The 7,283-nt window shown below is 46.2% G+C and overlaps 13 non-coding genes and 1 pseudogene across 13 annotated transcripts; all 14 read left to right on the top strand.

The window, feature by feature from the left end:
* Positions 1–286: 286 nt before the first annotated feature.
* On the top strand, positions 287–398 carry LOC114763982 (U5 spliceosomal RNA). Its single transcript, XR_003742459.1, has one exon. It is a non-coding gene; the product is annotated as a U5 spliceosomal RNA (small nuclear RNA).
* Positions 399–522: 124 nt separating this feature from the next.
* Positions 523–714, top strand: LOC114763934 (U2 spliceosomal RNA). Its single transcript, XR_003742425.1, has one exon. It is a non-coding gene; the product is annotated as a U2 spliceosomal RNA (small nuclear RNA).
* Positions 715–1,321: 607 nt separating this feature from the next.
* Positions 1,322–1,435, top strand: LOC114763983 (U5 spliceosomal RNA). The gene has a single exon (XR_003742460.1). It is a non-coding gene; the product is annotated as a U5 spliceosomal RNA (small nuclear RNA).
* Positions 1,436–1,558: 123 nt separating this feature from the next.
* Positions 1,559–1,748, top strand: LOC114763931 (U2 spliceosomal RNA). The gene has a single exon (XR_003742422.1). It is a non-coding gene; the product is annotated as a U2 spliceosomal RNA (small nuclear RNA).
* Positions 1,749–2,350: 602 nt separating this feature from the next.
* Positions 2,351–2,464, top strand: LOC114763975 (U5 spliceosomal RNA). The gene has a single exon (XR_003742453.1). It is a non-coding gene; the product is annotated as a U5 spliceosomal RNA (small nuclear RNA).
* A 122-nt stretch (positions 2,465–2,586) lies between these two features.
* LOC114763933 (U2 spliceosomal RNA) lies at positions 2,587–2,776 on the top strand. The gene has a single exon (XR_003742424.1). It is a non-coding gene; the product is annotated as a U2 spliceosomal RNA (small nuclear RNA).
* Positions 2,777–3,370: 594 nt separating this feature from the next.
* LOC114763974 (U5 spliceosomal RNA) lies at positions 3,371–3,484 on the top strand. Its single transcript, XR_003742452.1, has one exon. It is a non-coding gene; the product is annotated as a U5 spliceosomal RNA (small nuclear RNA).
* A 122-nt stretch (positions 3,485–3,606) lies between these two features.
* On the top strand, positions 3,607–3,797 carry LOC114763926 (U2 spliceosomal RNA). Its single transcript, XR_003742417.1, has one exon. It is a non-coding gene; the product is annotated as a U2 spliceosomal RNA (small nuclear RNA).
* A 590-nt stretch (positions 3,798–4,387) lies between these two features.
* Positions 4,388–4,500, top strand: LOC114763981 (U5 spliceosomal RNA). The gene has a single exon (XR_003742458.1). It is a non-coding gene; the product is annotated as a U5 spliceosomal RNA (small nuclear RNA).
* Positions 4,501–4,624: 124 nt separating this feature from the next.
* On the top strand, positions 4,625–4,814 carry LOC114763932 (U2 spliceosomal RNA). Its single transcript, XR_003742423.1, has one exon. It is a non-coding gene; the product is annotated as a U2 spliceosomal RNA (small nuclear RNA).
* A 583-nt stretch (positions 4,815–5,397) lies between these two features.
* On the top strand, positions 5,398–5,511 carry LOC114763973 (U5 spliceosomal RNA). Its single transcript, XR_003742451.1, has one exon. It is a non-coding gene; the product is annotated as a U5 spliceosomal RNA (small nuclear RNA).
* Positions 5,512–5,633: 122 nt separating this feature from the next.
* Positions 5,634–5,824, top strand: LOC114763925 (U2 spliceosomal RNA). Its single transcript, XR_003742416.1, has one exon. It is a non-coding gene; the product is annotated as a U2 spliceosomal RNA (small nuclear RNA).
* Positions 5,825–6,416: 592 nt separating this feature from the next.
* LOC114763972 (U5 spliceosomal RNA) lies at positions 6,417–6,530 on the top strand. The gene has a single exon (XR_003742450.1). It is a non-coding gene; the product is annotated as a U5 spliceosomal RNA (small nuclear RNA).
* Positions 6,531–6,653: 123 nt separating this feature from the next.
* LOC114763951 (uncharacterized) lies at positions 6,654–6,865 on the top strand (annotated as a pseudogene).
* The last annotated feature ends 418 nt before the right edge of the window (positions 6,866–7,283 follow it).

Below are 7,283 nucleotides of genomic sequence, written 5' to 3'. Positions count from 1 at the left end.
CATTGCCTTGTCAGCTTTTTTCAAAGTTAGTTAAGAGGTATTTTTAGTCTTGTTACGTTTTCCCGCCTTTTTTCTTTTTTTTTTTTACAAGCTGCTCTTTGGTTTTCGTGTCCGTGCCTGCTCTGTGACAATCGTTCGACAGTCGTTCACTGGCTTAACTGTGGAATAGGGTGGAGCTGAATTGATTAGGCGGGGTTGTCCGGCCCTCGGCCTTAAGGTGCGACGCACCCTGATGTCAGCACCAAACACACAAGAGACACTCTCCACCTTTACGGCCCTGTTGTTGTCGCTTGGGCTTCTCTTCATCACGGAAATCTTTCGCCTTTTACTAAAGATTTCCGTGGAGAGGGGCGTCAACAAGCTCACAATATTTTTGGGGGCTCTGTTTTGACAGAGCTACACGATGGGTTTCAAAGAATACTTAAGAAAACGTGGTGTGTTGTGCGCTACGTATACGCGCACCATCCAGCAAATACCGCACACGTTCCGAGAATGGCACGCCACGGCGCCTTTTTCAGGTTTATCGCTTCTCGGCCTTTTGGCTAAGATCAAGTGTAGTATCTGTTCTTATCAGTTTAATATCTGATACGTCCCCCAGCGGGGGGACTACATATTAAGCGGATTTTTAGAACAGGGAGTCGGCAAAGGAGCTTGCTCCATCCGCTCCACGCATCGACCCGTATTGGCAGTGCCTCTGGGAGCGGTGCACTTTCTCTGTGTGTTGCAAATAAAAACTTACCACTCCAACTTGTTGCCTTTTCTTCCATCATGTTTTTGGACAGTCAAAGGCAAGGTTTTTTATTCCTTGATATGTTTTCCAAGCGCCTTTTTGTTTAAAAGTCCAAGATTTTCAAGCAGGGGTTGCTTACGGCCATACGGGCAGAAGAACGGCCACGATCATGTCTGATCTTGGAAGCTAAGAAGGCTTGGCCTGGTAGGTACTTGGATGGAAGACTGCCTGTGAAAAACCAGAGTGTTACAGCTATTGAGAAACGTTTTCAAAATGAAGTTTTTACATTGCCTTGTCAGCTCTTTTCAAAGTAGTTAAGAGGTATTTTTAGTCTTTGTTACGTTTTCCCGCCTTTTTTTCTTTCTTCTTTTTTTTTTTTTTTTATTTTTACAAGCTGCTCTTGGTTTTCGTGTCCGTCGTCTGCTCTGTGACAATCGTTCGACAGTCGTTCACTGGCTTAACTGTGGGAATAGGGTGGAGCTGAATTGATTAGGCGGGGTGTTCCGGCCCCTCGCCTTAAGGTGCGACGCACCCCTGATGTCAGCACCAAACACACAAGAGACACTCTCCACCTTTACGGCCCTGTTGTTGTCGCTTGGGCTTCTCTTCATCACGTACAAATCTTTTCGCCTTTTACTAAAAGATTTCCGTGGAGAAGGGGCGTCAACAAGCTCACAATATTTTGGGGCTCTGTTTTGACAGAGCTACACGATGGGTTCAAAGAATACTTAAGAAAACGTGGTGTGTTGTGCGCTACTATACGCGCACCATCCAGCAATACCGCACAAACGTTCCGAGAATGGCACGCCACGGCGCCTTTTTCAGGTTATCGCTTCTCGGCCTTTGGCTAAGATCAAGTGTAGTATCTGTTCTTATCAGTTTAATATCTGATACGTCCCCCAGCGGGGGACTACATATTAAGCGGATTTTTAGAACAGGGAGTCGGCAAAGGAGCTTGCTCCATCCGCTCCACGCATCGACCCAGTATTGCAGTGCCGCTGGGAGCGGTGCACTTTCTCTGTTGTGTTGCAAATAAAAACTTACCACTCCAACTTGTTTGCCTTTTCTCCAATCATGGTTTTGACAGTCAAATGCAAGTTTTTTATTCCTTGATATGTTTTCAAGCGCCTTTTTGTTAAAAGTCCAAGATTTTCAAGCAGGGGTTGCTTACGGCCATACCAGCAGAAGAACCCGATCATGTCTGATCTTGGAAGCTAAGAAGGCTTGGGCCTGGTAGGTACTTGGATGGAAGACTGCCTGTGAAAACCAGGTGTTACAGCTATTGAGAAACGTTTTCAAAATGAAGTTTTTTTACATTGCCTTGTCAGCTTCTTTTCAAAGTAGTTAAGAGAGGTATTTTTAGTCTTTGTTACGTTTTCCCGCCCCCCTTTTGTTCTTCTTTTTTTTTTTTTTTTTTTTTACAAGCTGCTCTTTGGTTTTCGTGTCCGTGCCTGCTCTGTGACAATCGTTCGACAGTCGTTCACTGGCTTAACTGTGGAATAGGGTGGAGCTGAATTGATTAGGCGGGGTTGTCCGGCCCTCGGCCTTAAGGTGCGACGCACCCTGATGTCAGCACCAAACACACAAGAGACACTCTCCACCTTTACGGCCCTGTTGTTGTCGCTTGGGCTTCTCTTCATCACGTACAAATCTTTCGCCTTTTACTAAAGATTTCCGTGGAGAGGGGCGTCAACAAGCTCACAATATTTTTGGGGGCTCTGTTTTGACAGAGCTACACGATGGGTTCAAAGAATACTTAAGAAAACGTGGTGTGTTTTGCGCTACGTATACGCGCACCATCCAGCAAATACCGCACACGTTCCGAGAATGGCACGCCACGGCGCCTTTTTCAGGTTATCGCTTCTCGGCCTTTGGCTAAGATCAAGTGTAGTATCTGTTCTTATCAGTTTAATATCTGATACGTCCCCCAGCGGGGGACTACATATTAAGCGATTTGTAGGAACAGGGAGTCGGCAAAGGAGCTTGCTCCATCCGCTCCACGCATCGACCCAGTATTGCAGTGCCTCTGGGAGCGGTGCACTTTCTCTGTTGTGTTGCAAATAAAAACTTACCACTCCAACTTGTTGCCTTTTCTCCATCATGTTTTGACATTCAAAGGCAATTTTTTATTCCTTGATATGTTTTCAAGCGCCTTTTTGTTTAAAAGTCCAAGATTTTCAAGCAGGGGTTGCTTACGGCCATACCAGCAGAAGAACGTCTGATCTTGGAAGCTAAGAGGCTTGGGCCTGGTTAGTACTTGGATGGGAGACTGCCTGTGAAAACCAGGTGTTACAGCTATTGAGAAACGTTTTCAAAATGAAGTTTTTACATTGCCTTGTCAGCTTTTTTTTCAAAGTAGTTAAGAGGTATTTTAGTCTTTGTTACGTTTTCCCGCCGTTTTTTCCTTCTTTTTTTTTTTTTTTTTTTTTTTTTTTTTTTTACAAGCTGCTCTTTGGTTTTCGTGTCCGTGCCTGCTCTGTGACAATCGTTCGACAGTCGTTCACTGGCTTAACTGTGGAATAGGGTGGAGCTGAATTGATTAGGCGGGGTTGTCCGGCCCTCGGCCTTAAGGTGCGACGCACCCTGATGTCAGCACCAAACACACAAGAGACACTCTCCACCTTTACGGCCCTGTTGTTGTCGCTTGGGCTTCTCTTCATCACGTACAAATCTTTCGCCTTTTACTAAAGATTTCCGTGGAGAGGGGCGTCAACAAGCTCACAATATTTTTGGGGGCTCTGTTTTGACAGAGCTACACGATGGGTTCAAAGAATACTTAAGAAAACGTGGTGTGTTGTGCGCTACGTATACGCGCACCATCCAGCAAATACCGCACACGTTCCGAGAATGGCACGCCACGGCGCCTTTTTCAGGTTATCGCTTCTCGGCCTTTTGGCTAAGATCAAGTGTAGTATCTGTTCTTATCAGTTTAATATCTGATACGTCCCCCAGCGGGGGACTACATATTAAGCGGATTTTTAGAACAGGGAGTCGGCAAAGGAGCTTGCTCCATCCGCTCCACGCATCGACCCAGTATTGCAGTGCCTCTGGGAGCGGTGCACTTTCTCTGTTGTGTTGCAAATAAAAACTTACCACTCCAACTTGTTGCCTTTTCTCCATCATGTTTTTGACAGTCAAAGGCAAGTTTTTTATTCCTTGATATGTTTTCAAGCGCCTTTTTGTTTAAAAGTCCAAGATTTTCAAGCAGGGGTTGCTTACGGCCATACCAGCAGAAGAACGTCTGATCTTGGAAGCTAAGAAGGCTTGGGCCTGGTTAGTACTTGGATGGGAGACTGCCTGTGAAAACCAGGTGTTACAGCTATTGAGAAACGTTTTCAAAATGAAGTTTTTTACATTGCCTTGTCAGCTTTTTTCAAAGTTAGTTAAGAGGTATTTTTAGTCTTTGTTACGTTTTCCCCCGCCTTTTTCCCTTCTTTTTTTTTTTTTTTTTTTTTTACAAGCTGCTCTTTGGTTTCGTGTCCGTGCCTGCTCTGTGACAATCGTTCGACAGTCGTTCACTGGCTTAACTGTGGAATAGGGTGGAGCTGAATTGATTAGGCGGGGTTGTCCGGCCCTCGGCCTTAAAGGTGCGACGCACCCTGATGTCAGCACCAAACACAACAAGAGACACTCTCCACCTTTACGGCCCTGTTGTTGTCGCTTGGGCTTCTCTTCATCACGTACAAATCTTTCGCCTTTTACTAAAGATTCCGTGGAGAGGGGCGTCAACAAGCTCACAATATTTTTGGGGGCTCTGTTTTGACAGAGCTACACGATTGGGTTCAAAGAATACTTAAGAAAACGTGGTGTGTTGTGCGCTACGTATACGCGCACCATCCAGCAAATACCGCACACGTTCCGAGAATGGCACGCCACGGCGGCCTTTTTCAGGTTATCGCTTCTCGGCCTTTTGGCTAAGATCAAGTGTAGTATCTGTTCTTATCAGTTTAATATCTGATACGTCCCCCAGCGGGGGACTACATATTAAGCGGATTTTTAGAACAGGGAGTCGGCAAAGGAGCTTGCTCCATCCGCTCCACGCATCGACCCGTATTGCAGTGCCTCTGGGAGCGGTGCACTTTCTCTGTTGTGTTGCAAATAAAAACTTACCACTCCAACTTGTTGCCTTTTCTCCATCATGTTTTTGACATTCAAAGGCAAGTTTTTTATTCCTTGATATGTTTTCAAGCGCCTTTTGTTTAAAAGTCCAAGATTTTCAAGCAGGGGTTGCTTACGGCCATACCAGCAGAAGAACGTCTGATCTTGGAAGCTAAGAAGGCTTGGGCCTGGTTAGTACTTGGATGGGAGACTGCCTGTGAAAACCAGGTGTTACAGCTATTGAGAAACGTTTTCAAAATGAAGTTTTTTACATTGCCTTGTCAGCTTTTTTTCAAAGTTAGTTAAGAGGTATTTTTAGTCTTTGTTACGTTTTCCCGCCTTTTTTTTCTTTTTTTTTTTTTTTTTTTTACAAGCTGCTCTTTGGTTTTCGTGTCCGTGCCTGCTCTGTGACAATCGTTCGACAGTCGTTCACTGGCTTAACTGTGGAATAGGGTGGAGCTGAATTGATTAGGCGGGGTTGTCCGGCCCTCGGCCTTAAGGTGCGACGCACCCTGATGTCAGCACCAAACACACAAGAGACACTCTCCACCTTTACGGCCCTGTTGTTGTCGCTTGGGCTTCTCTTCATCACGTACAAATCTTTCGCCTTTTACTAAAGATTTCCGTGGAGAGGGGCGTCAACAAGCTCACAATATTTTTGGGGGCTCTGTTTTGACAGAGCTACACGATGGGTTCAAAGAATACTTAAGAAAACGTGGTGTGTTGTGCGCTACGTATACGCGCACCATCCAGCAAATACCGCACACGTTCCGAGAATGGCACGCCACGGCGCCTTTTTCAGGTTATCGCTTCTCGGCCTTTTGGCTAAGATCAAGTGTAGTATCTGTTCTTATCAGTTTAATATCTGATACGTCCCCCAGCGGGGGACTACATATTAAGCGGATTTTTAGAACAGGGAGTCGGCAAAGGAGCTTGCTCCATCCGCTCCACGCATCGACCCAGTATTGCAGTGCCTCTGGGAGCGGTGCACTTTCTCTGTTGTGTTGCAAATAAAAACTTACCACTCCAACTTGTTGCCTTTTCTCCATCATGTTTTTGACATTCAAAGGCAAGTTTTTTATTCCTTGATATGTTTTCAAGCGCCTTTTTGTTTAAAAGTCCAAGATTTTCAAGCAGGGGTTGCTTACGGCCATACCAGCAGAAGAACGTCTGATCTTGGAAGCTAAGAAGGCTTGGGCCTGGTTAGTACTTGGATGGGAGACTGCCTGTGAAAACCAGGTGTTACAGCTATTGAGAAACGTTTTCAAAATGAAGTTTTTTACATTGCCTTGTCAGCTTTTTTTCAAAGTTAGTTAAGAGGTATTTTTAGTCTTTGTTACGTTTTCCCCGCCTTTTTTCTTCTTTTTTTTTTTTTTTTTTTTTTTTTTACAAGCTGCTCTTTGGTTTTCGTGTCCGTGCCTGCTCTGTGACAATCGTTCGACAGTCGTTCACTGGCTTAACTGTGGAATAGGGTGGAGCTGAATTGATTAGGCGGGGTTGTCCGGCCCTCGGCCTTAAGGTGCGACGCACCCTGATGTCAGCACCAAACACACAAGAGACACTCTCCACCTTTACGGCCCTGTTGTTGTCGCTTGGGCTTCTCTTCATCACGTACAAATCTTTCGCCTTTTACTAAAGATTTCCGTGGAGAGGGGCGTCAACAAGCTCACAATATTTTTGGGGGCTCTGTTTTGACAGAGCTACACGATGGGTTCAAAGAATACTTAAGAAAACGTGGTGTGTTGTGCGCTACGTATACGCGCACCATCCAGCAAATACCGCACACGTTCCTGAGAATGGCACGCCACGGCGCCTTTTTCAGGTTATCGCTTCTCGGCCTTTGGCTAAGATCAAGTGTAGTATCTGTTCTTATCAGTTCTCGGTGGGAGTCGTGCGGTGTATGGGGCACCACTGAGATTTGTTTTTTTTAGCCCCAACACCTTTTAGCACTTTTAAACCCAAAAGCCTTTTCAAAGGCTAAAAGCACTTACAGAGCCCTTTTTAGGGCTCTGCACCCCGTCCTAAAATGGAGTCTGGAGTTAAGGCCAGGAAGAAGTCGGCAACGATGACGACGGCGATGAAAGACCTGGCGGGAGTAGCAGGTAGCATGCTTCCAGCAAAAGCCCAGTCGGCGAGGAAGAAGGAGATGGGGACCATTCGGGAGCGGGACCAGCAAAGCCAACTAGGGAAAGAGAAGGATGCGAAGCAGCAGGTACCTGAAACAGATGCTGTGAAAAAAGATATTCCTGTTGCAGAGGTGCCCGCTCCCCACCAGGCCGAGGCCAGGGCGCTGGACAACCGGGGGTCTCAAAACAGAGACAGCCCCTCCACCGAGGTTCCAGCGACGAGAATGAAGAACTCTCTGAGGTTCCGGTGGAGGGGAGCAGACCCCCAGGGCTTCCCTGAGAGGGTTCCTTTCATCAGGGAGGTCCTGTTCGGAGTCCTGAGCCTGAAG

This window comes from Denticeps clupeoides, chromosome 14 (assembly GCF_900700375.1).
Source record: "Denticeps clupeoides chromosome 14, fDenClu1.1, whole genome shotgun sequence".
NCBI classification, from domain to species: Eukaryota; Metazoa; Chordata; class Actinopteri; order Clupeiformes; family Denticipitidae; genus Denticeps; species Denticeps clupeoides.
Note: the sequence above shows the minus strand (reverse complement) of the source record. Positions and strands in the feature narration are given on the sequence as shown.